Below are 5597 nucleotides of genomic sequence, written 5' to 3' on the forward strand. Positions count from 1 at the left end.
GAAAACAAACAACTCCTTAGTATTACGTGATATCTTTCATCAACTTGAGCCACTACAAGAAAAATGAGTTTTAGAGAAGAAATTTTTAGAGAAGTTTTGAAAATGTACCTAAAGATGCATTTTAGGAAAGGAATGAAACTACAAAAGTAAAAAAGAGTAACTGAAACTAAGGAGACTATTAGAGAAGGATTTTGAGTCAATAAATACATTATAAAAAATGTCTCTATAGGTTTTAGAGACACTTCTTAGAAAAACGTCCCTGAAAGTAGAAACAAAAACTTTAGTGACGGTTTCTTAAGTGTCTTTAAAAGTTAAAAGCTTTTTAAAAATAAATAAAGTTGGACAAAGAATTTAGTAACACTTCCGTAATTTGATAAGGGTATGTAAAAGATTTTATGAATAAATCAAAATTATATAAGAAAGTGTTATTGGATCAACGAATTGAGCCCTAGTTGCTCCATCATCCTCTTCTCGCCTCCTGTATCGGTCTAGTTACCTCCCACGGTGGTTGAGACCATCACCACCGAGGTTCCTAGTCATCAGCGAGGTATGACACAAGGTAACTCGACAAAACTCTGGAGGCCGGCGTTGGCAGCGATTACGGAGGACGGTGTTGCTCGGAGAACTCCGTCTGATTCTTATGGTTTTGATTACAGGTAAATTCTTCCTTTTGGGAACATTATTATGTGTTTCAATATCAAATAATTTATAACAAACCATGAAAACTGATTCCGATTCCGAAATTTAGTAAAATTATGCTAAATTTCAATGATGCTATGAAACTAACATAGGTTCCTAGATTCACACTCAAGTACATGCTCTAAATCGTTCCCTGTAAAAAATGTCACTCAATCACCAGAAGCCCTAAATCGTTCACTGTAAGAAATGTCGCTCAATCACCAGAAGCCCTAGATCATCACCATCGATCGTCTATCATCGAACAACAAGTACGTCTATTTACCCATTTTTCAAAAAATATCAATTGCTCGAACATGTAAGCTGAAATCAGTTAAAGAACAAGAATTTGAATCATGCTATGTTGTTAACAGGTTTAATTCCAGAAGTTAATTGAATCTCTCACTTGATTGATTATTTAAAGTTGCAATTCGATTAATAGTATAATGGCTTAATCTCATCTGATGTGCTGTCTGCTTCTGTTGATTGAGCTTTTGCTGAATATTTTCTGTTTGCTTTTAGAGAAAGAGAGAGTAGTCAATTTATGCTTGACTGTGATTTCATTATGTTATCTCCATGATTAGTTTAGTTATCTTGCACAAATGGTGTATGTGGGGATCTGAATGATATGACAGCTTTGGGCTCTATCTTTTTATAAATTTTGAGGGAAAAAGAAAAAAGAGAGGTGTTTAGTTTTTAGGTACCTGACGTTTAGCCAAGCTTTTGACAAGAGCAGGGGAGGCAGTCTTTGATTTTGACGTTTAGCCAAGTTTAGTATTTATCATATAATGGGTTTAGATTTTGATTTTCTGCAAATCCTTGTGATCATCGACTTAAAAAACTCTTATACTTAAGATTTAACTCAGCCTGTATACAAGACAAACAACAATTGTCATATGATTCTGCACCAACCAACTCATTTGTAATCAGCAATTTGAAGCATGAATATAGCCAAAGAACAGCTAGTAGCGCATACACATAATAGTCACATCCACACAGTGGAACTTTTACCTGTTATCACATGAGTATCAGAAATCAAGTCCCAGGATTACTCGTCTTGGTACTATTCTACCCCAAGTATGCTTAATTACATAATTCTGATTACGATCTGGTGCATTACCACTACTCTAGCCCAAATACGCTCAATTGCATAATACTATAAGATTCAGTGCATTAATATTGCTACCCATGTTTTATCTACTTAATCTTACCTTATCAAGGCAATAACTGCCAAGTTAAAAGGAGGTTATAGATTAAAACCCTATTTTGCCATTTGAAATGGGAGTTTGTAGAAGCATATATACATACAGACCTTATCTCTGACCCTAGCAAATGCCATTTCTGCATCTCCATTGAACAGATGTGTACCTAAATAGAGGAGCCAAACCATTTTTATCTACTTCATACATGATGAATGGTAAGTTCAAATATTATGCAAAGTTTTTATGAAAGCAAACATAATGCAATCTTTCTGTTCTTAATAGAAAGGATATTACATAGATGCTTGGGAAAGGATATAATCCCAGAAGCATGACTACAGTGAAAACTCAAACATGGAAGGAACAAAAAGATATGACCAGGTGATGATGCCTTGGTGTTGCTCTGCTACCATGGATTTGCATCTGGTAGTTGCATGATCATAGACAAGTTTCTGGTTTGTTTTAAGATGCATCTTTTCCACTTCTAGATTATCATGAAGTTGTAGAAAGGGGAGATGAACAAATTTACATGTATATTAAGCCTCTCGTAGATAGAATCAAGTAAGCATTATCCTTCTCATTTACCGGGTAAGATACTTGAACCTTGCCTTGCTTTTAACTAGGTAATATTCTCACTGTTGTTTACCTAATAAGCATTTGTTAAACTGGTCAAACTTAAGTTATTAGCTTGTTTCAGTGTTATTTTACCCTGTTGTATGATAAATTAGTGTAAATGATCGATACTACAATAAGCTACTAAATTTCATGTGATGATCTATTCGCATTGCTTTCACGATGGCTAGAAATATTCATTCAACACCTGTTAAACGAAAAAGATCCTGCAAACCAATGAAAAGGTTCACTTTGTTTAGGATCTAGAATATGTCACAGACCCTTTTCTCAGAAACACGTCTAAATGATGTATCCATTCATAATAAGTGGGACCAAAGCTCAAATTTTTTGAGCATAAAACGGAACACAAAAACACTAGGTTACTTGCCTCAAAGTAGCTGAATCTTTCAACAAGCATTACCGATTATTTTGGTTAAGCCTATGCAAGAGTACTTCTTTCATTGTCATATGAACTAAGTTTATGTTAAAGTTGATGTCCTTTTATCACTTGCAATTGGGAACTAAGGTGATGGTTAGGATGGCTTTTGCTGATATTACGTGTGTTGGTTCGAAAGCTGTGCGAGAAAAGTTCTCTGGCATCATCAGGTAATCATCTTTTTAAGATTTTTTGTTTGTTAAGAAGGTTGTAAGCATTACATTCAACTTTTTTTTGGGTCTGTTTCTGTTTGGAGTTATGCACACACACAGAAACAGAAACAGAAACATCTGTTTCCATTTCATCTTATATACACACACACGGAAACATAATGCTCTTTCCTGTTCATCTTATGTGTGTGTGTGTATGCATAGATATATTATCGCGCGGGTACACCACTAGTATATATATAAGAAGCTCCAAACAGAGACTTCTTGTATGTTCCTGTATCAAAATTTCATGCTGAAAGATGCAAATAACTTCCAAGTTACCCGGGTCAAAGTTTCACTTCTAGAGTTCTACTAGTAGCTGATTATCTCTCCTCGTATTATAATTATATCATATATCTCAATCTGTTAATGTTGTAGTTTGAACTTCTCTTATTTTTTTCATCATATATCGAGATTTCAGGAGATATTGTCTATGAACATAAGTTGGTTGATCTCCAATACAAGTCGAGGCTAGCAATAGAAAACGACTGCCCGTACATTCTATCATCACAAGGTACACAAGTGCATTATTCACCTTATCCTTCGATGACAGATAATTTGAAGAACTGGTGGACTGTTGTCAACATGGAGCCAAGGAGGATTTATAAAGTAGCAGAAGGTGCTACTGAAATAGCTGATGATGATAATGTGGATGAAAAACATTTATTTCAGGAGAGTGAAATGTTGCACGGTACAAAATCTATCTGTATAAATGAGGATATTGAACGTGATTGTCTTGTCACACCGGGACAATTCATCGACATCTATGACAATACAAATATTAGAGGTTAGTGATGAAGAAGAAGAGTTTGAAGATACAAATGACGATTTGGATAAGGATAATAATGATGAATTTATTCTATCTGACGAGACGTCCGGGAGCGAGACAGCTGACTCACCAGAAGTGGCTTTTCCAATGGTAAGCCTTTTTAATTAGTTTGTTACAACCATTATTATTTGTATAAAATAGTATTGCTATTGGCATTGTGGCTACTATTATATGCTAAGAACATTATCAAGGTTGGCATTGTAACTGTCATTATTTGTTTAAAATAGGTTTTTGGTTGGCATTTTGATTGCCATTATATGTTCAGAATAGTTGTGGTTGACACTGTGACTGTGACTGTTGTTATAGCTTTATCATATTATAACCTTATATGATGTTTTTCTTTTACTAATTATGTGTATTAATTGCAGGCACATCAACTTAATGGAATAATTAAGAGCATGAAACAAATGCAAGAATCAGAAAAAGCAAGAGCACTATAAAGATAGGGGATTGTCCGACAATCCTCTTATCGGTGAGATAGAGATTTTTCGAAAGTTGCATTATAGAGAAAATGATGGTTAGGTTAATGACTATTCTCGCACTTCATATGTAAGTTACGCTTAACGAACTCTTTTGCATGTCTTCATCGTTTTATAAATCACTAAGATTTATATATATGACTTTTATGTTCATAGGAGAACATGGTAGAGATTAAAAGGCAAACTGAATCAACAGAAAATCCCCCGGGTGATCTAGAGATTATGCAATTAAGCGTCTCTAAAGGCTAACAAAAACACACCCTCCGAAAACCTTCACCTACCGTCACACAGAGAATGTTTTTGAGAAAATTGAAAAGCTTATCTAAAGGCTTTAGAGAAGCTTTTAAGACTTTTAAGTACAAAACAAAAGCTTCTCTGAAGGTCATTTTTTCTTGTAGTGAACTAGGGTTAATAATTGCCTTTATTTCATATGGTTGGGTATTTAATGGACCCAATTGATAAATGTTATATGTTCATGGGGGTGTGTGTGTGTATATATATATATATATATATAGGAAGGGTTCAAACGAGAACCCCTGTGATTTACGAGAACACAAGAACAACCCAATAACCTCATATTGTGATAAAAAATATATATATATATATATAGGAAGGGTTCAAACGAGAACCCCTGTGATTTACGAGAACACAAGAACAACCCAATAACCTCATATTGTGATAAAAAATAAAATTAAAAGATTTTTAAAATTTAAATTTAAATTTAAAAAGATTCAAAAAAATTTAAAATTAAAAGGGTAATAATGGAAATGATATCATCAAATCTTTTAAACACGATCATTATCTTTTAAACACTCATTATTATCATTATCTAGTAAAACGGTTACGAAATAGGTTAGGATAATACTAGGTGTGATAATCATGTGATAGGGGTGTGATAATCATGTGATAGGGGTGTGATAATCACCATTATACATCACTTGGGTTATCGTTTTGGTTAATAAGTTAAAATTTTGGTGTAATCATRTGAYAGGGGTGTGATAATCATGTGATATGAGTGTGATAGATGTGTGATAATCACCATTATACATCACTTGGGTTAACGTTTTGGTTGATAAGTTAAAATTTTGGTGTCATCATGTGATTTGGGTGTGATAATCATGTGATAAGAGTGTGATAATCACTGTTATACATCACTTG

The 5597-nt window shown here is 33.9% G+C and overlaps 1 long non-coding RNA gene across 3 annotated transcripts; it reads left to right on the top strand.

Moving 5' to 3' along the window:
• The first annotated feature begins 454 nt into the window (after positions 1 to 454).
• LOC112522467 lies at positions 455 to 4651 on the top strand. 3 transcript variants are annotated; one of them, XR_003070188.1, is made up of 5 exons: positions 455 to 947; positions 2160 to 3092; positions 3553 to 4050; positions 4329 to 4509; positions 4596 to 4651. It is a non-coding gene; the product is annotated as an uncharacterized LOC112522467 (long non-coding RNA). The 3 variants fall into 3 exon arrangements; XR_003070189.1 differs by having other exon boundaries at positions 455 to 3092; positions 3546 to 4050; XR_003070187.1 differs by having other exon boundaries at positions 455 to 3092.
• The last annotated feature ends 946 nt before the right edge of the window (positions 4652 to 5597 follow it).

Source organism: Cynara cardunculus (genome assembly GCF_001531365.2).
Source record: "Cynara cardunculus var. scolymus isolate 2C chromosome LG 12, CcrdV1, whole genome shotgun sequence".
Taxonomy (NCBI): Eukaryota; Viridiplantae; Streptophyta; class Magnoliopsida; order Asterales; family Asteraceae; genus Cynara; species Cynara cardunculus.